This window comes from Rhipicephalus microplus, unplaced genomic scaffold (genome assembly GCF_043290135.1).
Source record: "Rhipicephalus microplus isolate Deutch F79 unplaced genomic scaffold, USDA_Rmic scaffold_28, whole genome shotgun sequence".
Classification (NCBI taxonomy): domain Eukaryota; kingdom Metazoa; phylum Arthropoda; class Arachnida; order Ixodida; family Ixodidae; genus Rhipicephalus; species Rhipicephalus microplus.
Window position 1 is genome coordinate 169,393 of NW_027464601.1, and position 26,102 is coordinate 195,494.

General features: G+C 42.2%; 1 long non-coding RNA gene across 2 annotated transcripts; it reads left to right on the plus strand.

Moving 5' to 3' along the window:
• Positions 1–6,720: 6,720 nt before the first annotated feature.
• Positions 6,721–21,465, plus strand: LOC119182233 (uncharacterized). Of its 2 annotated transcripts, none has more exons than XR_012889135.1 (4): positions 6,721–6,739; positions 14,593–14,643; positions 15,651–15,713; positions 21,289–21,465. It is a non-coding gene; the product is annotated as an uncharacterized LOC119182233 (long non-coding RNA). The 2 variants fall into 2 exon arrangements; XR_012889134.1 differs by having other exon boundaries at positions 6,725–6,739; positions 14,561–14,643.
• The last annotated feature ends 4,637 nt before the right edge of the window (positions 21,466–26,102 follow it).

Genomic DNA, 26,102 nt, shown 5'->3' on the forward strand with positions numbered 1-26,102 from the left:
GCCAAAATATGGCTTTTAGTTTGTTTTTCAAATTCTTGATCATGCGCACATCGTATTTAAGGGTGAAACACGCGCGCAGTGAAAAAAAACTATGAAAAAAGTGAGTGAGCCAGAGTCGAACCTACTACCTCAACACATCACACATTTTGAGCATGACATACTGCCCACTACTCAATACCTGAAAGATGAAAATAATTGTATTTTTTCATCTTAAAAGAAATTGACGTATCCAATAATTTGATTATGCCGTTTACATAGGCAGTGCTTTGTCTCTTCGTGCTCGCGCTAAACAGGTGATTGTTAGCTTAGTTTTTGCGGGTTGCCTTGCATCACATTCTTCTGCCACGTTTTGACGCAAAGCTTCTTAGCGTAACTGCAGATGCGTCACGGCAATCATAGTGACTTGCTATGCGGCTAGAAATACGTATGTAGAAAACAGCGTTCATCAGTACTGCTCACTGAACACTGTAGATTTTGTCACTCGATAGTTTGGAAGTATTTTGCGTCCTACTTGTTTGCGTTACGCGTACGACATCCGCAGCACTTCACTTTAACCGAAACGATTGCTAGGCTTAGGGCCGTGCTTCTTGTGCCAGGGCTGCTGTGAGGATCGTAGATATTCAGCTGGAAAGAATCTAGTAATCGTTAAAGTATAGTTTAGATCAAAACCGACTCATGAATGTTCATATTTTGACCTTCTGTATCGCAAAAACCAGTGGCACTGGCCCAGCGCCAAACCTGATTACTGGACCAGTGTCCAGTGTGGCGCTGACACTGAGCAACCTTTTTAGATATGGTCAGCTGACAAAGCGCGCGGCTTTCCGGCGGTGCGGAGCAGCGTACTGCAATCGCCGACCAGACGGCGGCGCTGCGGTAGCGTTGAGATCAGTCTTGCTGCGTCGTCTGCAATTGCTGGAAAGGCACTGGCAGGAGTCTACTACGTCGTTTGGAAGCACAAGCGTAACTTCGCTCGCACGTAATCTCGCTTTAGCGAAAAGTGCTTTTTCGTTGTATCTCAACCTTACAGCCAAAAAAAAAATGCACACACGCACAAAAGAGAGAGAAAACCAAGGAGTGCACAGCACCCTTACCTTCCTTCATTTTGCGTCACATTGTAAGCAGCGCTTGTTCTTCGCCAATGCGCGTACAAATCGTTCCAGGATCCCATAATGCCCAATCATATTCTAACTTTACTAGAACACGCATTACACGGCCAATATCTGCTGCAAGGCCTTGAAAATCAACAAGCGAGGAATCAAGAAAAAATGGCCGCATATTCACGGAGTGAATTATGGAGAATGGGGCGAAGCAGTCGTCCGTCCATTTGTTCTTGCTTCCGTCCGTCCTTGCGTCCGTCCGTGCGACCGTCCTTGCGTTCGTCTGCCCATCCGTGTGTGCGTCTGTTCGTGCGTCCGTCCCTGCGTTCGTCCATGCATCCGCTCCTGCGTCCGTTAATGCGTCCATCTATGCATCTGTCTGTGTGTCTATTCTTCCATTTATTCATCACTCCAAGTACCACCATCTCGCATTTTTTCATCATATATTCCCCATATAGGAGCACCGCCATCCAGTGGACAATCCAAGGACTAAACGTGAGGTGGCACACGCACACTTTCTTGCGGCTTGCGCTTCGGGTCTACTTCCCACCTTTAACCACCTCGAGTTCATGGTATATACTATTTCACTGTATTTATGGCACGGTGGCGCAACGCTCGCTAAACCTTTTTAAAACCAAGAAGGTTACACCCAGCGAGTATACCGTAGCAACCTTTTCCTGTCAGATAGTGCTCAATCGAAATGCTAATGTCTGCTAATGGAAAATGAAAGACAGGAGAATTCGGCTGTTACTTTCTTACGGCTAGCGCTTCATATCTACTTCCCACGTTTAACCACATCGAGTTCATGGTATATACTCGTTCGTTGTATTCATGGCACTGCGGCACAACGCTCGCTAAACCTTTCTAAAACCAAGGAGGTTACGCCGAGCGAGTATTACATAGCAACCTTTTCCTGTCAGATAGCGCTCAATGTAGATGGCAATAGCTGTCAATGGGAAATGAGAGACAGAAAAATTAGGCTTTTACTTGCTTACGGCTTGCGCTTCAAATATACTTCCCACCTTCTCCCATCTCGAGTTCATGATATATACTAGTTCATTGTATTCTGGGCACTGCGGCTCAACGCTCGCTAAACCTTTGTAAAACCAAGGAGGTTACGGCCAGCGAGTAATACGTAGCAACCTTTACTGTCAGATAGTGCTCAATGTACATGCTAATGACTGCCATTGGGAAATGAGCGACAGGAGAATTCGGCTTTTACTTTCTTACAGCTTGCGCTTCATATCTACTTCCCACCGTTAACTACCTCGAGTTCATGGTATATACTAGTTCATTGTATTCATGACACTGCGGCCCAACGCTCGCTAAACCTTTCTAAAAGCAAGGAGGTCACGCCACGCGAGTATAGCGTAGCAACCTATTCCTGCCGGATAGTGCTCAACAAAAATGCCAATGGCTGCTAATGGGAAATGAGAGACAGGAGAATTCTGCTTTTACTTTCTTACGGCTTGCGCTTCGTATCTACTTTCCACCTTTACCCACCTCAAGTTGATGGTATATACTAGTTCATTGTATTCATGGCATTGCAGCCTAACGCTCGCTAAACCTTTTTAAAACCAAGGAGGTTACACCCAGCGAGTATAACGTAGCAACCTTCTCGTGTCGGTTAGTGCTCAACGGAGAGAGAGAGAGAGAGAAAGAGAGATAAATAGAGAGGAAAGGCAGGGAGGTTAACCAAGCTTGGCTCGGTTGGCTACCCTACACTTGGGGTGGGGGAAAAGGAGAATAATAGAGCGGAACGAGATAGAAAAGAAGAGGAGTAAGAAAGGGAAGCATGAATAATCAGCTTGAGACAAGACAGCACGGTCTCGCACAGTTCTTTCACAAGTGGTCGTGTAGTCTGGTGGTCCTTAAAAAGTACAAGAGGGCTTTCATGGCTTCGCGCGTATGTGAAGACGTCGGCCAAGGTTCCAGGATCTTCTCTTCTGTAAGCGGCCGTGAATCCAGCAAACAGAGCTTGGCTTCCGTAATACGTCATTCGGTCTGGTATGCTGGGCAATGACATAGAATGTGCTCAAGCGTTTCTTCGAAGGCGCAGATGTTGCATGCCGAAGTGCTCGCCATTTCAAGGAGACGAGAGTACGAATTCGTAAATAACACGCACAACCTCATGCGACACAGTAAACTTTCAGCGCATCGTGGGAGCCCGGATGGCAAACGAAGTTGAAAGTTTGGGTCGATCGAATACAGGTGCGTTTTGGAGAAACCCTGCGTATTCCATTGTAGGAGAGATATACGGCGAGCAAGTGCTTGTAGTAGCCTTGCAGCGTCCGTTCTCAACGGTGGTATGGGCGTGCGCTGGTCTTGGTGATGAGCCGATCGAGCAGCTTCATCCGCGCCGTAATGCCGACGATTCCGCAATGACTCGCCAACCACTGAAATAGAATATCGTGACCTTCCTTGAGCGCTTCGTGGTAGTCGTGCCTTATCTGATATACTGATTGTTCGTGTAACCCGTGCTGCATAACGCATAACAAACCGTAGTGACTGTAAGGCTGACCTGGAGTCTCAAAAGATCACCCATTGGTGAGGTTGCTGCCGAAGATTGTACTTTACTGCACCTTGAAGTGCTGCGAGCTCTGCTTCGGTCTACGTCGTGGTGTGACAAAACTTGTACTGAAGCAACACATTTTCAGATGGAACAACTACTGCTCCTGTGGAGCTGTCGGAATTAGTGGAGCCATCGGTGTAAACATGTATGCGCTCGAAGCACCTTTCGTCCAACAGACGCAAAGTCAATTGCTTCAGGACTAGCGTTGACATGCGTGCATTCCTAAAGATTCCAGGAACTGATAAGCGCACGTCAGGTTGACGAAGACTCCATAGCGCAGCTGCTGAATGCATCGCAAGTTTGAAGCCAGGCGGTAGTATGTCTTGATGCTTTGTCACAATACCGCAGTACGAAGAATGGGGCCTCCGAGCTGTCAAATACGCTAAAGGATGTGACGGTTGCCGTGATAAATGTAGAATGTGCGCTCTGAGCGTCTCGACAATAGTAGTTGTGACCAATTGTTCTTGTGCAATAACAATAGTTGACACTGTCGATGAGCATCTTTGAAGGCCAAGGCATTTCCGAAGTGCTTGGGCTTGTACGCTTTGCAGTGCACGAATATTAGTCTTGCACGTATTAGACAGGACCGGAAGGCTGTACCGGAGAGTTCCGAGAAAGGAAGCTGTGTAAAGCTGCAACGTGGAGCGCATGGATGGGCCCCTTGTTTTTCCGGCGACGAACTTGAATGCATTCTCAATGCCAATGAGCTTTTTTTTTTCAGGTATGTGACATGCAAGCTCCCGGTTAGTTCAAGATCTACGATGACACCTAATATTCTATGAGTGCTCATATACGGGAATGATTTGCCATCGATGCACAATGAGTAGAAAGACATCGGTTTGCGTGTAAACGCCACCACTGAGCATTTTTCTGTGGCGATAGTCAAATCTTGCTGGCGAAGGTATGTCGATGTCATTGTTGCAGCTTTCTGTATTCTTGCGCGCACTTGAGGCCGTGTCTCGCCGGACGCCTAAATGTAGATATCGTCAGCGTAGACAGATATATAAGCCGTCTGGGCAGCATTTCGGTGAGCCCCACGAAAACCAGGTTGAAAAGAGTCGGACTCAAAACACCGCCTTGTGGCACCACACGACTTGTGAAATACTTATTCGTAGACCCATCTTCAGTTAGTACGAACATGGATCTCTTTGTGAGGTAGCTGCTTACCCATCAACAGACACGACCTCCAAGTTCAGCTGCTTCAAGAGCAATGAGAACAGCCTCGTGGGCCACGTTGTCATACGCACCCTTCACGTCTAAAAATAGAGCTACCGACAGCCACTTCTGAGCTTTGTGATGCTGAACAGAGGTCACTAAGTCAATAATGCTATCAGCTGAGGACCGATCTTGTCGAAACCCAGCCATAGCATCAGGATATATGTTATAATGCTCCAGGTACCATTCCATGCGTGTGAGCAGCATCCTCTCCTGGACCTTGCCAACGCAGCTTGCTAGTGCTATAGGCTGGTATGATGCCAAACTGAATAGAGACTTTCCACGCTTCAGCAAAGGCATCAGGCAACTACACTTCCACTCATCAGCCACCATTCCATCGAGCCAAGACTTATTGAAAATGTCCAGGAGACAGCGCTGTGCCTTCGGGCCTAGGTGACGTAGGGCAGTATAGGTCACTCCATCCAGACCTTGATCGATGAGCTTCTGCATGTGTTTAATGCCGCATGAAGTTCTTCCATGGTGAATGCAACCTCCATTTGCTGATCTCGTGTGACTGGAACATCCTGTGGCAATACATCGATCGGTTTAGAGATGTCGCCGGCGATCTTTGCACAAATTCACCAGAAACATCAAGCTGTGAGCGACATTGATGTAGCGCCAGAGCGGCGAATGGATGAAGCTGTTGCGGATGCGAGTGAATACATCGAAGAGTCCTCCATACGGGAGACAAGGGCTTTCGAGGGTCTAGCGAGTCACAATAATTCTTCCACCATTGTTCATAAGATATGTGCATTTGACGCTGGATTTTTTTCTGAATGCGTCTGGATTCTCTGAGGTCAGAGATAGATTTCGTGCGTCTGTATCTCAACGGAAGTGCCAATGGCTGCTATTGGGAAATGAGTGAACGGACAATCTGGCTTTTTCTTACGGCTAGCACTTCGTATCAACTTCCCACATTTACCCACCTCGAGTTCATGGTATATACTAGTTCATTGTATTCTTGGCACTGCGGCCCAACGCTCGCTAAACCTTTCTAAAACCAAGAAGGTTACGCCCAGCGAATATAACGTAGCAACCTTTTCCTCTCGGATAGTGCTCAACCTAAATGCCAATGGCTGCTAATGGGCAATGAAAGACAGGAAAAGTCAGCTTATACTTTATTATGGCTTGCGCGTCGTATCTATTTTCCATCTTTACCCTCGTCGAGTTCATGGTATTAGCTACGGTTGCGGCCCCCCCCTCTGCACTTTTCTTCGCATTATTGTCCGATCTCTTCTCATTAACATTGGTCGAACAAAGAAAACTAGCAAGTAAATTCACAGCTTCCAGAAGTCATAGCGAGGGTCCCTTTCTGGCAGACTTGATGCCTAGAAGTGGTATGCAGAGGTATCTTTGTTTAAATACTATCTCGTAATAGGAACACGAGCTACATGACACCAAACTGGCGCAAATAGAGTGTTCGAGGCTTGCCATAATGGCAGCGGGTGACGCTACCAGACGGGTTCACGTTTAAATGCCCATATATACCCTATGAAGTTGACGGGGCATAAACGCCACCGTGCCTGAGTATTAGAGCTTTGGATGAATTATTGGAAGGCCGCACATTCTGATCCCGTCGTTGGCAAGTAGCCATTTTGTCCACTTTTTATTTTTTACATTCCTAGAATTTCTTCTAATAACATATTCTATACTTTCCTTGCAATATGTGTCTGTTTATTTTGATATATTATCTTACAAAGATAACGTTCCCTTAAATTTGCCGATTTTTCAGTGGTTGACTTAAGTACAAAGACTGCTTGCTGCAAAGAGATTTTAGCAATTTACTGCATGTTTCAGGTAAGCACGTGCTTACGGAGTATGCAGTTTTGTGCGAACAAGCCCGGTCACACTCATTGTAAGTTTCCGCTATGCTGAGGCATAATCTTCGGGTGTCATCGTTTTCATACAACGTCGTTGTAACAGGGTAAAAAGAAACATTTGTATAAAAGTTTAAAATACCGATAAAAATTGTAAACATAGAATGATGTAATCTGGGTAGTGAAGCACTAACAAAACTTGTGTTCGCTTTGGACACATAGAAGAGATTCACTCTATGCATTAGCGCAGCAGCGACCTGACAAAAAGAGGGATAACAAAGTTCTTGAATGCGAAGAAATCCGGAAAAATTTTCAGTCATTATTAAAATAGAAGATTTAAATAGACGTGCTAAACGCGAAAGCGATCAGTTTTTGTTCATAAAGTCATTCATCCAATACACATGATGATATGGTATTTTTTATCTTGATTCAAGGATAACAAAAGATTCATGACATCTTTCTTGTAGCTCAACTAAGTCTGGTAATAAAATTCTCCAAATACTATTAAATAAGAGGAAAGATCCAGAGGCATGTAGCGATTAGTCAGTATTGCGGGCCAGCTGCTATAGAAACGCTTTATCTTACACGTACCTGCCAGGCAGAATAAATAAACCAGTTATATATTGCTGAATGGTTTTGTCATAAGCTGGCAGTTTCAACTGCGGGGGCATTGCCTGTTTCTAGTGCGTCATTCGTCTATTAAAAACAACATGAGACGTGATTTTAATGTAATAATGAGGTTCGGAGAGCAATAGTAAGAACTAAAGCTTATTGTACGTTGCTGTGTATGTCTATATACATTTAAACGATCTAGTTAGAGAACATTCAAAAAGCAGGTCAATATAAATGCCTGAAATGCGCTCCTATAATCTTGGAAGAGTACAACATGCGTTTACTATTACTGTAAACTGCGAAATTTTTCCAAAGTAAGTAATAATTTAGCATTGAGTCATCAGAAATATTTTTCTCTAAATGCCGTACGAAGTACTCCTACCGACTGAAACCTCTCATGCAATTCAGCAATCACTGTTCAGCATTCTTCAAATGCCACAGCCCCGCCACGGTGGTCCAGTGGCTAAAGTACTCGGCTGCTGACCCGCAGGTCGCGGGCTCGAATCCCGGCTGCGGCGGCTGCATTTCGAATGGAGGTGGAATTGTTGTAAGCCCATGTGCTCTGATGGTGGTGCACGTTCAAGGACACCAGGTGGTCGAAATTTCCGGAACCCTCCACTACGGTGTCTCTCATACTAATATGGTTGTCACAGCCATTCCACAATATACTTGACAAGGATAACTTAAGATACTAGTTGAGCAAAGTGAATCACAATTACGCGAATGATCAAATAACTTCTCTATAAAAACTTTTCAAGCACAATAAATTTATTCGTAATGCACCTGTGCAAACACGTGATAGAGAGAGCATTTAGTTGAGCCAAAGTTATATAGAGCGCCAGTTGTTTAGGTCACCTTATTGGAATGCCTGAAAAAAATATTACATAGATGTTCTATGTACGTGACTGGTCGTTTTAATGAAAACATGAAATACAATAAAATAAGAGTAATCATAAAATTTGTGATTAGGGGTATGTTTTTTACACTGAAACCATTTTTGTTTTGGGGAAAGGCTAAAGTGTCTAGCTTCAAGAACATATTGCTTGGATAGAATGCCCTGAGAACTTCTGTCGTCAATTATGTGATAATATGATCTCACACCGTGACGTATAAATGGTGACAATGGTCACAGAAATCGGTCAGCAATTGATGACGTGATCAGATGGGGTATCGTGTTGACATTGCCTTATGGGATCGTTTAGTGGTTCCAGTTTAGCCGATTCCAGAGTTCATGTAATGCCACGAGAAAATGAGAAATTCTTAATTGCGGGAGGAATAATGTAGTTGACTGGGAACATCAAGGCAATTTATGTGGTTGCGAAGGACACGCTATCACTTTACATCCTTGAATAATTCAGGCCAAGAAGTAAAGAACTCAATCACTTGCTACATCACCAACAATGAAGCTGACTTTTGTTTTCGTATGGTACTCAGAGTACCGCACTTGCACCATTCTTCAAATGGCCGTCGGACCAATTAAAACAAAATGAAAAAAAATCACGTTAAGACTTTCACGCGAGTGAATGAACAAAAGCTCAGCAACTCATCGCGATAACCACTATGATAGGAAGCACTTCAGATATAAATTTGTTTTAAGATATTTCCAAAAAGCAATACTTTGTAGGCGGTGAAGTACTTCCACGTTAGACTTGTTCAATGTAAGCAAACATTTATTGCAAAGTTCGCCGTTTAAAAATTATGCAAAATGAGATCTACCTCTATTTTCTATTTTTTAATTATGTAAGATTCATCGCAAAACCTAGGCCCCAATACTTTAGGAGGATAAGAAAAATAGGCTCTCTTTTTTGTTGCTTTAGTCGACAAAGGCGCACCATAGCGTACTCGACACTTTTACTGTGAGGCAATTCTTAGAAAACTGCAGGCACTTTGAGCGTTTGTATCCACCTAACTAATTAGGTAGCCGCCTACGTCTGTGTACTATTATGATAGCCTTATTATTTTATTGTAGACCAGAATACGAACAGGAGCCTAAGAGAGTCTGTGGAACATGACTGTAATCATCATTCAAATAACGTGAAAATTGATTAATGTATGCCTTGAAACCCTTTACTCCATTGCCGTGCGACTCATACACGCATGCCGCGTACCTTGGTGCGCTGATATGGTTCACGGGTGTTTGACAGTTGATATATAGTCCGGGTACAGTGAATACAGGCATTAGTAAAAGAAATGCGAGACGGATTGCGCTGCAGTCGATTCAACTTGATTCGCGGCAACTGCGACTGTGATAGGTGAACCAGACCAAGGCTAGCTTCAAGGTTTGAATATGGACATGATAACGAGCAACGAATTGCCTGTTGACGTACAGAAATGAATGATTAAGCATTAAAATGTTGGCATCAGAACCACACCTGCAGAAATTGTAACAAAAATGACCACTTGGAAGCGATATGCAAAAAGGAATCCAAAATAACGGACCATTATCTTTAGCCCCTGCCATAAAATTTGTATTCCACGCTTTCCGGAGGCAAGGTCTTCTTCGTACTATATCTATCGCAAGCCCATCATTAGGTACCGGTTGCTGAGGAAAGCAAAGCGTTGTTAAACTCTTAACACGCTTTTGAAATCATGTCAGTCTCAGCCTTTGCCATATCGCATCTCCATCGCTCCTGCAATCTTTAAATCATCAATTATTGAAGTCCTGAAAGGTATTCCGAAATATGGGCTGCTATATTGAGGACGTCCTCGTGTTTGGTCATAACGTAGACAGTCAAGAAAGCCTGGAAAAGATGCTTCAACAGAATGCACAGCCTAATATCACCATAAATAATCACAAGTCTGTATTTTTCAATTAGTCCATCCCTTATTTTTGGTACGAAGTTACAGCGTATAGTATTTTTCGAACAGCTAGAAAGTTAAAGCCTATCTTAGAGGCACCTTAGCCAAGTATAGTAACCCAACAGCGAGGTTTGTCCGCGTCCTGATTTTCGATGGAAGTTTCGTCAAAGACTCGGCTACAGTCATTGCACAAATGTGTGACACTATTACGCCATCATATATAATATTATTATTGTAAATTGAAGTATTCGTAATAGGTATGTATTATTTTTATAATAATAATAATAATAATAATAATAGTTGTATTGTTACTGTTATTATTATTAGAAACATGCACGTGTGTTTTTTTTCTCGCTACACAACTGTCATACACAATCGTCACACCTTTAGGGGTTTGTGAATATCAAAAACCTAAAAAATTGGAATATTGATTTGTTTGATTTGGTCCAAGCATGAAATGCCCGTTTTGAAAATACCGAATATTTTACGATTATCTTCCTAACAAGCAGCAACGGCAGTGATGCCCTAATAGAATAACACGTTTGGAGATCGAAGGCACAATTTTATTTTGTTTTGATGCCTCCCAGTGCGGCGTTTTTGATCACTTTGCAGTAGTATCCGTAGATACTAAGGGTCAGATTTTATCCTTTGCGTCGGTTCAAACCACTTATTCTTACAAAGCAGGACAGATGGCCATTGGACTAGCTCTGCTTGATGCACAGAAGACTGATATTTATACGACCTTTAAATCCGCTGATAGGGCCTTCGCTTCAGGTTTCGTGAGTAATGAAATCTTTAGAACTCTAACTCACAAGGAACTCACCCACCACACTATTATTTGATACCCTGCGCACTTTGTCTTGAAGGTTGGAAGCCCTCCCAATACCAACGAGCTAGCCCACTCCAAGGCACGAGGCTTCACTTACCGCGCCGGGACTTGCGTTTCTCAGGCACAGGAATCAGCCCCGAACCTTCACTTTTGGGACATTTTCATATCTTTCAACGAGATCACGAAGCACTATCAATTAGGCCGTAGGTCCTTTCTACTACCACACAAAAAGTTGTCTAGGCCACAGGCAATCTCTCTTCGCATGCTGCAGACGGGATCCTACCCTAGCCTAGTAACATGTAGCCATTTCTCCGATATTCCATAACTTTCTCCAGACTGCCACAATCGCAGTAATTTTAACCACATGCTCTGGACGTGCGCCTTTTCAGAAGTGAAAAAGTGAAAAATTTTCCGAATATTCCCATTATTTATTGCTCGCGAGTGTGGTTCTCATTCAACAATTTTAGGCTGTCCGGAAGGCGCATGATGTGGCTGTGAGAATAGGCGTCCCCGTCCCTACGTGAGAGCGGCCCGCAATCCTACCCCTATAAAACCGGGGTGGAATGCTTGCGGAACCCATTAATGTTTTGATTCATCATCCATCAATACAGTCTTTCGCCAAAACACGTGCAGTTCAACCTTTTACGGGACTGTGAAACCTAGGCATACTAGTCACCGCACAGAATGTGACAGAAATGGTCTATACGCATCACGAGATCCTTGGCCTTGAGTGTTTTTGACAGCAGTTATTTTAAGATAATGATGACAAATCACCACATAATTTGTGATGTCACCACTGAATTTAAAAGTACACTTACAAAATGTCTCGTAGGCTGCCACCGCTCGTACCGCTTACCTTAGATAACATACCTGGCATTTTTCAGGTTCGTGTTAATTGTAAATTTTCATTGTTAACATTTTAAGTGTTTGTTCTAAATATATGCTCTTGATATTGTAAATGTCTTAAAAATTGTTTTTTTCGGCCTCGAAACAACTGGACTAATATTCCATTGGGAGTATATAGGACTTGTATTTGACTCAGTTCTGCAATTTGCGACTCGCGCACGTCCGCTTTTGGTGCAAAGTTCCATGATTGTTAAACACGTTCTGCAGCAAACGATGCGCGGTGATGGCCAGAAATGTTTTCAACCACCATTGAAAGCAGTGAGTTATTGCTCGCGGAAATATTCGGAGCCGTTCAGCCAGGTACTCCAACATGAACATAAATAAATATATTCAGCACGTGTTACGGCTCTAATAGAGGTAAGTAGTTATGTAGAATTTTCTAACGCCGACAGAGATGGTGAAATGTTCAGTTGGCGCACGATAATTTTTACAAACCTTATTATTTGCTTATTCGGATTATACCTTCAACTATTGCTCAAGATGGTACAAACGGGAAATATCTTAGTTTAGCTCGAGTGTAAAGTGTTCTTCATATCCACGTTTTCATTCTCCTTTTCAGTAGATGCTGTTTTCTATGGGGGAGCTTATTCCGTTTTTCGAGTTTTACTAACAGCACTCTTCTGCTGCTTCAAAAGTACTATATTTAAAACTATGCCTGCATAATTAATTTCGCCAATATTTTATCTGAAACGCTCTTGTAAAAAATGGTGCACTAGGCGCGTCCTTTTCTGATTAATAGTTTGAATGCCTCGTAAAGTAGCGCTGCTTCTTCGGGGTCTTGACTAGATTTTGAAGCCTAAACTATTCCTTATTTCAGTTTATGTCTCTTGTTTAGGTCCTTCTAATTGGCATGCAGACCGATGATGCCGGAACAGTTTCGAGAATATCATTCATTCTTTCTTTTATTCATTCTTTCATTCATTTTTTTGTTCTTTTTTTATTCATTTTTTCATTCAGCTCGCAACGACGGCAGTAACGCAATTCGTGGCCACAAGTCCCACAGTAATTGAGAACGAAGAGGTGTAGACGACACCATGATAGAGAGGTGCACATACTTTCTGGCTAGTACCACAGCTAAATGGCCATTGGTATGGTCAGTACGCCGAGATATGACTGCCAAACAAGATATTGCAGCAGGCTCAAAGTGGAAATAATTCATGCTGCAGGTTCAGTAGGGCGTTTGGTGTGGTCATGCCCGACAACTGCTATTTCAGAAATCCTCGCAAGTCGATAGCGGAGATGGGGTCAAAGTCACAGTGGATCGATTGTATTTATGCTCTCGAAATCATTTGCTAATGCTCGTCAAGTTGGGAAGGTATGCTTCGTCAGCAAGACCTCCATCTTCCCAACGCAGGTCACATAAGAATATGGTTAAGCCGTAGAGACCGGACCGTTAGAGCTGGAACTTTCATTGTTGTAAATGCCGAGGCAGGGGTTGACGAACAGGGGCAGTCCAAGTTTCGTACATTTTACAGTACAGAAAGGTGTAGAAAATGACAGCAGTTGTGGGCTTCAAGTATGGTTAGCGGAATAGTGCCGGGCCATGGTATCCGTAGCAGAAGCAGTGAACACATTATCGCGGTGACCGGTAAGTACCTGCAGGTAAGACGTGAATTTCGGCACGTCGGGAACTGGACTTGTTATAAAAAATAGCTTATACAAAAACGGCCGGACCAGACATTGCCAGGAGACCGAATTATTACATACAAGCCATGATTGTTAAGTAAATAAAAGTATTCGCAACATTTGCATGCGGATAACTATATCGTCACCCTAATTTCTAATCAGGCTCATATTGGCCTCTAGTAATGTTGTAGCCTAAATCTGTTACTCGTCTCGGGACCACCGACAAAAAACTTTGTGTTATGACAATAGCGTTGTAGCTTTCAACATTCGTAGATGCAGGCACAGGGATCTTGAAAGTATAACACAAATTTGTATACAAGAAAGCAAATCCTAGTTGGATAACTTGTTAGAAACCACATTTCAAAATCACATCACATTTTCAAAATGCTGCCAAGATGACTATTCTTCTAGTTTTACATAAAAAATACGCGGTCGTAAAAACGTCTTTGAAAATTCTGCAAGATATTTGAAATTGCTGGACACACTGTCGCACATATGAGTATATTTTCGAAGCACGAGGCTGAGAATATTTGCTAAAACATTCTCGCCGTTTTACAAGTCAAGCAAATTATTTCTTTTTCGGGAAGGTTTCAAATAAACTTTTTCACTAGTTTTCGTCTTATCTACAGGGCCTAATGATATTCCTCCAACTTGAGATATGGAGCCGTAATTATTTTTTATTGATTTCAATGGCAGATGATCTATGTTGGACGAAACATTGTCTTCGATTTGTATCATATTTTTGTTTGACACAAATGCGCTGCGTGAGATGTGTTTTTGATTGAGTGACAGTTTAATTACCGATTACATAATGAAATATTTCTGAGCTATTGTTTCTTTTATTTTCACATCAAATTGTTCGTGTCATTTCTTAAATAGGCGTAGAGGGAATATGACGCGTTATTAGTGTTTCTAAGAGGTTGATATTTTACTCATATATAATTTAGTTCAATTTTCGTATGCTAATATACCCATCCATCAAAATAGCATTGCGTTCAGCGACTGTGGCATGTTATCCGGTTAATCTATCTGTTGATTTTTTTTCCTGGTGAGCTACATTATGATTTCTTCCCTTGGCCAATCACAGCATATAAAAGCGCGGATGATTTGTCTCTTCAGAACACCCCATATTTTCACGATTACTGCCTGCTGCTTTCTGCAGTACTTAAGGTAAGAAATGGAATCTTGCATTTGTGAATATAATTTTATTCGTTCTGCTCTGAATTACGCCTTTCAGACATATTTTCAGTATTTCCAATCACAATATGCTGAAAAGCACGCTCATTATTCTCTCCCACTCTAGTGGTACACATAAAAGTCTCAACATCATGATCAACACAGTTGTATTTTAAATGTGGCTTCTCCAGTGTGTGCCATATATACTTCAGAATAGAAATTGCTCGAGTTATTCAATCACCTACATGAAAAAGTGATGTGAATATTAGGGTCGTATCGTAGGTAAGGCTCAAATTGTTACTTCATATATGTTCATTGTTAGTTCGTTGTTAGACCGAGATTTTCTTTTCGGTACATAAGCCCTAAGGAATGCAATGAGCGTGCTATATTAGGACGTTCGGTTCTTAAATCATTCATTATTACCCGGACTTGTCACCGAAAACAAATCAAGATAATGCGGTGTAATTTACTGTGCTTGTTTTAAATCTTCAAGTAGAATACGCAATCAAGGATTTGACTTCACGCAGTTTACTGAAGTATACGATGCCTGTGATGTAATATTATATAGAAGCAGTCCAGTAATATAGAACTCACTGTTTAACCATTGGCTTTGAGTAAACCTTCTTCACTATTTCGTGTAATGATATCATTCTTTTTAACTTGTATTGATTGAATTGCTTTGGGTTATATAACACACTGGCGCCAAATTATGGAATAAACTTGATTTCCTAAAAAGGCAGACCAAGCATCAAGCAAGACTACCTTCCTAAGGTCGTGATGCTGCCCCGTTCAAGTCCCAGAGAATTCTTCACGGTTCAATCTTTTCGTGCTTTAAATTTTCATATCCAATAAATTAGGTACTTTATAAATCACACTTGAAGTCGATAATGTTGTTCTCTATTCAATATTCATTAGGTATAGTTTGACGTTTTACAACGTTTTCATTGACTTATTTTTTCTACGACTTTCCTCAAAAATTTTGGAATGTGTGCTTTTCACAGGGGACAACATCATGAGAGGTTGCCAAGATATCAGTCTCACTGTTCTTATCGGCACTGTCTTAGGTAGGAATTTTCCGAACTATTCTTATTTCCACCTTGTGTTAATATGAAGACCATTTTGTATCGCGTAGGATTAGGAATGACAAATGTTAGTTTTAGTAAAAGTTGTAAAGACACCTGCATAAGGTTGCTTTCGGAAAATTCAATTTCAGGAAACCTACACGAATTTGTCCTGAGAAAGACTAGTCACGAGAATGAGTGGCGCGAAATTCAATAAATATTTAGCGTTGTGCCATCTCATTTTTTCCTGCATTACGCGCCAAAAACAAAGAAAGATAATGAAGATCAGCAGCATCTGGCTGAAATGTGTATATCGACAAAGCGAAATCGACACCATTACTATAAAAAGCAAGGCCATAATTTAGCACACATGTCTTTGACAACAATCAATGTTTTCGAATATAATAAGTAAAAAAAATAACAGATTCTACGTACTGTTGATATCGATGATATGCGAAGCATGAATTAGAGAGGTTGATATGTAACTTTAAGGTCAGCACCATTAGGAGGTGGACGTAAATTATTCCGCACATGACTTGCATGCCGCGATTATAATGTTTGTATTTGTAATTCACCTTAGTAGTCTATTCACGTCATGTGATACAAAATTTAGTGTCACATGACGTGATATGTGGAGCTAGCGAAACGAGTGTGTGGACGCTATGAGCTCAGCATGTAGTCATGATTTACATTACACGCACGTCATGACTATTATGTTTGGACGTGTCATTTACCTTCATCGTCAATTCACGTAATGCGATACAAAATTTAATATATGTGGAACGAGCCAAAGAGCCGCGTGCCCGCTGTGAGCGTAGCATGTAGTCATGTTTTACATGACATGCATATCTAGATTATCATGTTTGGACGTGCCATTTACCTTCATCGTGCATCACGTCACGTAATACCAAATTGGGTATATGTGGAGCCAGTGAAACGGCCGTGAGCATGACATGAGCGTAACATACAGTCATGTTTTACGGAACATGACTACCATGTTCGGATGTGTCATTTACCTTTGCCGTCTGTTCACGTCAGCTGATACGAAATTCGGTACATATGCTGCTAGCGAAATGGCTACTAGTGCACAATATGCGCAGCATGTAGTCATCTTTTCCATGATTCGCATATCCAGATTATCATCTTTGGACGTATAATTCACGTCATCTAATGGGCAACTAGTTGGACGTATGATTTGAGTGTGTCATTAACATCATATATTACCAAATGTCCTATGTGTGGAGCTAGCAAAACGTCAAGGAGCACGCTAAGAGCGTGGCATGTAGTCATGTTTTACAAGACACACATAGCTTGATTATATGTTTGGGCGTGTCATTTACCTACATCGTCTATTAACGTCATCCGATACCAAATTTGGTAAATGTGAAGCTAGCAAAACGGCTGCGAGCGTGCTATGAGTGTAGCTTGTAGTCGTGTTTTACATAACACGCAAGTCATGGTTGTTATGTTTCGACGTGTCATTAACCTTTGTCATTCATTTCCGTTCCGCAATACGAAATTTCTTGCATTTGAAGCTAGCAAAACGAGCATGAGCGCACGATGAGCGTGCCGTGTAGCCATGGCTAGTCATAACATAAAAATCATGACCTGCATGTCGTGATTACCAGGTAAGGGTCTGTGATTTCTGTTTTTAAAGCAGTCATGTCGTATAATACTACTTTTGCTAAATGTCGTGTGAACGAAACCACCTGCAATGGCAGCAAGACTATGAATTCGAAATCGTGACATTCATGGCATACATATCATGATTTCCATGTTTTGACTAGACAATTATTCTTCCTATACAGACATGTTAAGTAATATCAATATTGGCATTGATACCAGTATAGAGACGGCCAGGAGAGATAGAAATCATAGGCGGTTTGATGGATGCGCTCGAAGTCGTAGAAGTTGGCTAAGAAATGTTTCGCATTTGAAAGTGGCATTTACCACACATAGCGGTTGGTATAACTCGATAGTGAAAGGTCTCTTTAGAGAGCTACCAGAGCATTTATGTGCAATACCGCAGGAACAGAAACAAATTACAAAGTCACTTTAAGAACGGCAAGCAGCTCAAAACTTCCAAAATCAAAAATCTATATGGGAGCTGATAGATGAAAACACGTAGTGGGATAGTCAGGTTGAACTGTAGAAGTGCCTTGGACGAGCTGGCCAACGTTTCGATAGAAGAAACTTTCTTCGTCAAAGGCACCTTGTCATCTTTGGCGTGTTAAGAAGCTTTATTCTTTAAGAAAGCTAAGAGTGACGTCCACTTCTGGAGGTGGCGTGGGTCCCTGTTTGCTCTTGCTGTCTTGAAAGAGAAACACTATAGATCAGAGGCATGCAGTCGTCATTCACTTCAATTTAAAAATATTCTTAGAGGATGGGGTAGGACAGAGAAAGAAAAGAAGAAAAAAAGAAAACAGAGAAAAAACAGGCAGAAAAACACGCAAACTAGGAGGGGTGTGCTTCAAAGCAGTGTCCGCTATAGACACAAAAAATTTAAAGAGCTTGAAAGTTCGAATTCCGCAGACGGTTGCCGTGTCCGGCCACTACAAAAGGTTGCCGACGATAGCGGTTTACACCTGTTCTCGAAACACTATGAGTGCTACTCATAACAAGAAACGTGGTTTTAATAAAAGAGGGGGTGGAGAGTGGGGAGGCGGCGTATTTTTATATGACAATATGCCAAAAGCAAGTGATGCCGGATGGGGTCGGAACATCACGTGTTTAATGTTGACAATCATTAGCAAAAATATCTTTTGGGTATCCTCGTCGGTGGCCCTCTCAGCGAAATGGCCTAAAGGAATTATCGGCATGTTGGCTGAGAAAAAGGATAATTGAGAATGCAACGGAAATGAGCATTGACGAAAGGCACACAAAGAAAAAAAGAAAGAAAAAACGGAATGGATGAGGCGGGGTGGGAAAAAAATAGACGCTAAGGCTAACAAACGGGGAAAAAACGGTGGCAGCGTGGAGGTGACGCAGAGAATTTTCTGTGTTTGCAATGACTAACTATGCGCGGCGGGATTGGTTTTAAGAGCGAGAAAAAAAAGCAGTGGCTGAAATTTATAGAAATCAAAAACTTCGTAGTTGTATATAGACACAAGCATATCTATATTTAAAATAAAAAAATGAAAGAGAATAACAATGGTACGATATGTAGACTAAGAGAGATTTTAAGTAATACCAGTTATGTCTATTTGAGGGCTGAGTGTATCTGTCTTTCTAAATATTGCTCCAAATGTTCTATGGCCTTAGCAACTCCAAATTGCCACACGCTACATTGATTCCTGACGGGTGCAGCGACGGAGCGACTGAAATTTGTGTAGCAAATATGATTCCGTGCATTTAGTTTTTCGAGGTGATCGTAAACTAGTTAGTAGAACGTCAAGCTATGCTTGGTCGACAGTGTGGTCCTGTCGATTGAAGTGAGCGCCTACGACTTTTTGGTAAACTGTGTTTTGTGTCTGCACGGTGGTCATTCAGTTGTACATGAATTGGTTACCCAGTTTCGGCTATATAATATTTCCGCCAAGTGCACCACTCGAAACTGTATAGTATGTTGAAACAAGTAGAGGTGAAGCTCAATGTCACTTTGTGGATGTAATTAAATGTTGTGCTTCTATGTTGGTTGCCAGCTGTATATGTTTGCAGGTTGAGCATCTCGGCCAGCTACAGGGGCCAGACGTTGTTCTAGTCTTTGCTTTAAGTTTTGTGTGAACAAGCATATCCTTGCAGTTAGGTCACGTGTGTAGACGACCTAAGGTGGTTTGGGAAAGCATTTTTAAAGCTTCTGATTGGTTGTTGAAATCGGATAATATTTTGTGAGGATGTTGTTTATCTTCAGGAAAACAATAGAAAACTTTGTAATGAGAAGAGGCGTAGTTGCTGTTGGCATGCTTTAAGAGGACGGTTGTAGTGCTTCATTGCGGTACAGTTCCAGTGCGTCCTTATAGTCTTTGTAGAGGAATGTGCGAGGTTTGTTTCTTTCTCTTATAGATCTATTAAGGCGGTAAGTCTGTTTACGTAATCTTCGCTTTTTATGCATATGCGGCGTTACCTTCTTACCTGACTCTTGAAAATGCCCGGTTTACAGTATCTCTGGTGGTAGCTTGTATTTTCTTAGTATTGTTGCTTGTGAAATGTTTTTTTTTCCAGAGTTCACTTTAGTACACGATTTTCAAGATAAATGGTGGTGTCTAGAAGGTTGATGCGCTTAGTCGAGGTATCGGAGGTGAACTGTATTGTTGTATGAAAGGAGTTCAGCAATGAAGTGAATTTATCTAGGTTTTGCGCCCATGTCCCCATAATATAATTATGTCAGCTAAGTACCGAAGGTACTTGTCAGGTTTCTTCTTACAGTGAGACAGAATTGCGGTTTCTAGAATTCCCATGAATATATTCGCTAGGTGGGAGCAAATGAGGTACCCGCGCTTTTTCTTTTATTTGGAGGTAGTAGTTTTTCTCAAATTCCTAGTAGTGATGCAAAAGCACTAAATTTAGTAGTGTTAAATATACTTCAGTACAATGTTGTGCGTCCTGTCCGAATATTTGTTAGCTCAACTGCAGCAAAGCCCTCCGGTATAAGGAGATTACCCAATTTATTTCATGGGAAGGTAGCGAAACGGCCGCTAGTGCATCGTGACCATGGCATGTCGTTATGTAGTTACATAACCCGCATATCATGATTTTCATATTTGCACCAGTTACATACTTTCGCCATCCATTCACGTCTCGTAATACCAAATTCTGTATATGCAAAGCTAGCGAATCGGCCGTGAGCACATCATGAGTGTGGCGTGTAGTCATTCTGTTACATGGCAGGCATGTCATGATTGATATGACACATGTTCATTGACACGCATCTCACGCATGACGAGAAAGGCATGTCGCGTGTGTTCGTCATGCTGTCATGCCTTACCATACCAGTTTTGCAACATATCAAGGGAATAAAACCACCGCAAGAGCATCAAGACTATGGCATGTATATCGTGACATTTATGACATACATATAATAAATTTTAGGTTAGGACTAGTCAGTTATGTTCGTAATTCAGTCATGTTATATCACACCAGGTTTGGTATTGATACCAAAACCTAAACGGCCACGAGAGCTATAAGTCAAAGGCGGCTAGATAGATAGATAGATAGATAAATAGATAGATAGATAGATAGACAGATAGCTAGCTAGATAGATAGATAGATAGATAGATAGATAGATAGATAGATAGATAGATAGATAGATAGATAGATAGATAGATAGATACGATCAAACTCGCTAAACTTTGCTAAGAAATGCTTCGCATTTAGAACTTATCTTTATAACTGCGAGGTGGTGGCACAGCCTTTTCGCTAAGTAGGCGTGCATATGATTACGAACTGAAATAGCTGTGTAGCTAATTTAGAAACGAACACGATTCAGTACGCTGCGTAAACATATCTATGTACGAGTAAAGCCCGAGGGCGTACGCTTATGATATTGCCTGTTTTCTTACTAATATATTGATCATTGCGTGCTTTAAACGTTCACGTAACACAACGCGCGACCATCATGCATTTGTTTTTTTGTTTTCAGTGGCGCTAAGTATGTGCCCCATTGCAACCGGCCTGGAAGTCATGTTCAGGCCGCGCACAGAAGAGATTGAAGATGCAGCTCAATGAACCACCGGAACAATTAAGTTGAGTTTGCCTGTTCAGCAGACCCGAAACGAAAGCTGAAATCAACCTTGAAATAAACCATTGAGCCTGAATATTTCTTGTTGTTTTACATTTATTTAGATAATTGATTATTATAATGTACTTATTTGCTTATAGATTATTTATTTATATTCTTCGGTATACGAATTGGTGTTGGAATAAGAGTCATAAGTAATTGACCTCAAACGGCGAAAGCGGTTAGATGGCAACTGGCAATCTATTGAAACTGCTGCGTATACTATATAATGGGTATTCAGTCAGATGTTCCTGTATACGAGCGAAAAGTATGACACTGTGTCAAGAAGACTGCACAATATGTTCGCAAGCATTTAATAAACGCACCCATTGATTAATTTCGAACGTTATACCTACACGTGGCAGCCCAGTGCTAATAAATATAGTAAAGTTTCCTGTTATTAGCTAGAAGAGTTTGGTAGAGCCTTGGACTAAATAAATACTCAGCCAACTATGACGCCAATTGCTTCTTAGATGCATTGTTTGATATGCAGTAATCGTGACAATATTATGCTAAATTTACACAGACAATAATTGCATTCATTTTAACAGAAATTTACCGTGCTACGTGCTTGCGCATGCAAATGCGAATAAAATGAAACAACATATTGGTGTTCAAAACAAGAACTGTTTTTCTTACTGCAAAGCTGCGACCCGGTATATCAGTGTTTTTCGAAACTGGAAGTATGCTATAGTACGAGTGGGCGAATATTCGAAGATTTCAGATAACATATCGAGTAACCTCTTCTTCCTGTCGGTACATGAATGAAATTGTGAATATTTTAAAGAAAGAATATTTTGCGAATAAGTAGTGAGGAGAAATGCCCCAGAGAACGAGACGTTGGAGCAACGAGAAGTAGCGTGTTTTTTTCATTACTCGGGAGATGCATGCGAGTAATGTACATAACGACTATCCATGCTGTACTGAATGCATTTTGACGTGCTTTTGCTTGACCCACCAGTGTTTTAGAAAAAGGGAGTCTAATTATACCCTTACTTTTTCCAGGATAATTACAACAATGTTTAGTCACAAAAACTGCATAAGATATCTGCTACAAAGTTATAAAAACAGGCAGATCTCACGTGCTGTGAGAATTTATGATATGCAAAGCACGAATGAGAAAGGTGTATATGTCATTTTAACATCAGAACAATCATATTCCAAAACCTATGGCACTGGACCAGTGCCATACCTGATTACTGGACAGGTGTGGCGCTGACACTCAGAGAGTGCCACGTTGCACGAGGCACGCTGACACTGCACACTGCGACAACCATTTTCGGCCAAAATATGACTTTTAGTTTGTTTTTTAAATTCTTGATCATGCGCACATCGTAATTAAGGCTGAAACACGCGCGAAGTGAAAAAAAAGCTATGAAAAAATTGAGTGAGCCAGAGTCGAACCTATTACCTCAACACATCACTCATTTTGAGCTTGACACACTGCCCACTACTCTATACCTGAAAGATGAAAATTATTGTATTCTTTCATTTTAAAAGAAATTCACGTATCCAATAGTTTTATTATGCCGTTTACATAGGCAGTGCTTCGTATCTTCGTGCTCGCGCTAAACAGGTGATCGTTAGCTTAGTTTTTGCGGGTTGCCTTGCATCACATTCATCTGCCACGTTTTGACGCAAAGCTTCTTAGCGTAACTGCAGATTTGTCATGGCAATCATAGTGACTTGCTATGCGGCTAGAAATACGTATATAGAAAACATCGTTCATCAGTACTGCTCACTGAACACTGTGGATTTTGTCACTCGATAGTTTAGAAGTATTTTGCGTCCTACTCGTTTACGTTACGCGTACGACATCTGCAGCACTTCAATCTAACCGAAACAATTGCTAGGCTTAGGGCCGTACTTCTTGTGCCAGGGTTGCTGTGAAGATCGTAGGTATTCAGTTAGAAAGAGTCTAGTGCAGTTTAGAGCAAAACTCACCAATGAATGTTTATATTTTCACCTTCTGTATCGCAAACACTAGGGGCACTGGCCCAGCGCCAAACCGATTACTGGACCAGTGTCCAGTGTGGCGCTGACTTTGGGCAACGTTTTTAGATATGGTCAGTTGCAAAGCGCGCGGCTTTCCGGCGGTGCGGAGCAGCATACTGCAATCGCCTACCAGATGGTGGCGCTGCTTTAGCGTTGAGATCGGTCTCGCTGCGTCGTCTGTAATTGCTGGAAAGGCACTGGCAGGAGTCTACCACGTCGTTTGGAAGCACAAGCGTAACTTCGCTCGCACGTAATCTCGCTTTAGCGAAAAGTACCTTTTCGTTGTATCTCAATGTTTTAACCAAGAAAAAAACTGCACACACGCAAAAAGAGAGAGAGAAGCAAGGAGTGCACAGCGCCCTTCCCTTCCTTCATTCTGCGTCACATTGTAACCAGCGCTTGTTCTTCGCCAATGCGCGTACAAATCGTTCCAAGATCCCATAATGCCCAATCATATTCTAACTTTACTAGAACACGCATTACACGGCTGAAATCTGCTGCAAAACCTTGAAAATCAACAAGCAAGGAATCAAGAAAAAATGGCAGCATATCCACGGAGTGAATGATGGAGAATGGAGCGAAGCTGTCGTCCGTCCATTCGTTCTTGCTTCCGTCCGTCCATGCGTCTGTCCGTGCGACCGTCCTTGCGTCCATCTGCCCATCCGTGTGTGCGTCTGTTCGTGCGTCCGTCCATGCGTTCGTCCATGCATCCACCCCTGCGTCCGTTAGTGCGTCTATCTATGCATCTCTCTGTATCTCCTTTCTTCCATTTATTCAACACTCCAAGTACCACCATCTCGCATTTTTTCATCGTATATTCCCCATATAGGAGCACCGCCCTTCAGTGGACAAGCCAAGGACTAAGCGTGAGGTGGCACACGCACACTTTCTTGCGGCTTGCGCTTCGGGTCTACTTCCTACCTTTAACCACCTCGAGTTCATGGTATATACTTGTTCAGTGTATTCATGGCACGGCGGCCTAACGCTCGCAAACTTTTTTAAAACCAAGGAGCTTACACCCAGCGAGTATAACGTAGCAACCCGTTCTTGTCAGATAGTGCTCAATGTACGTGCCAATGGCTGCTAATAGAAAATGAGAGACAGGAGAATTTGCTTTCACTTTCTTACGGCTTGCGCTTCATATATACTTCCCACCTTTAACCACATCAAGTTCATGGTATATACTAGTTCATTGTATTCATGTTACTGCGGCCCTACGCTCGCTAAACCTTTCTGAAACAAAGGAGGTTACGCCGAGCGAGTATTACATAGCAACCTTTTCCTGTCAGATAGTGCTCAATGTACATGGCAATAGCTGCCAATGGGAAATGAGAGACAGGAGAGTTAGGCTTTTACTTGCTTACGGCTTGCGCTTCATATATACTTCCCACTTTAACCACCTCGAGTTCAAGTTATATACTAGTTGATAGTATTCATGGCACTGCGGCCCAACGGTCGCTAAACCTTTCTAAAACCAAGGAGGTTACGGCCAGCGAGTATAACGTAGCAACCTTTTCCGGTCGGAGAGTGCTCAACGGAAATGCTGATGGCTGCTAATGCCAAATGAGAGACGGAGAATTCGGCTTTTACTTTCTTATGGCTTGAGCTTCGTATCTACTTCCCACCTTCACCTATCTTGAATTCATGATATATACTGCTTCATTGTATTCTTGTCCCTGCGGCTCAACGCTCGCTAAACCTTTCTAAAACCAAGGAGGTTACGAATTCGTAAATACCACGCCCAACCTCATGCGACACAGTAAAGTTTCAGCGCATCGTGGGAGCCCGGATGGCAAACGAAGTTGCAAGTTTGGGTTGATCGAATACAGGTGCGTTTTGGAGAAACCCTGCGTTTTCTATTGTAGGAGAGATATACGGCGCGCAAGTGCTTGTAGTAGCCTTGCAGCGTCCGTTCTCAACAGTTGTATGGGCGTGCGCTGGTCTTGGTCATGAGCCGATCGAGCAGCTTCATCCGCGCCGTCATTGCCGACGATTCCGCAATGACTCGCCAACCACTGAAATAGAATATCGGGACCTTCCTTGAGCGCTTCGTGGTAGTCGTTCCTTATCTGATATACTGATCGTTCGTGTAACCCTTGCTGCATAACAAACCGTAGTGACTGTAAGGCTGACCTGGAGTCGCAAAAGATGGCCCTTTGGTTAGGTTGCTGCCGAAGAATGTACTTTACTGCACCTTGAAGTGCTGCGAGCTCTGCTTCTGTCGACGTCGAGGTGTGAGAAAACTTGTACTGAAGCAACACATTTTCAGATGGAACCACTGCTCCTGTGGAGCTGTTGGAATTAGTGGAGCCATCGGGGTAAACATGTATGCGATCGAAGTACCTTTCGTCCAACAGACGAAAATTCAATTGCTTCAGGGCTAGCGTTGACATGCGTGCCTTCCTAAAGATTCCAGGAACTGATAAGCGCACGTCAGGTTGACGAAGACTCCAAAGCGCAGCTGCTGTATGCATCGCGAGTTTGAAGCCAGGCGGTAGTATGTCTTGATGCTTTGTCACAATACTGCAGTACAAAGAATGGGGCCTCCGAGCTTTAAAACACGCTAAATGCTGTGACGGTAGCCGTGATAAATGCGGAATGTGCGCTCTCAGCGTCTCGACAATAGGAGTTGTGACCGGTTGTTCTTGTGCATTAACAATAGTTGACACTGTCGATGAGCA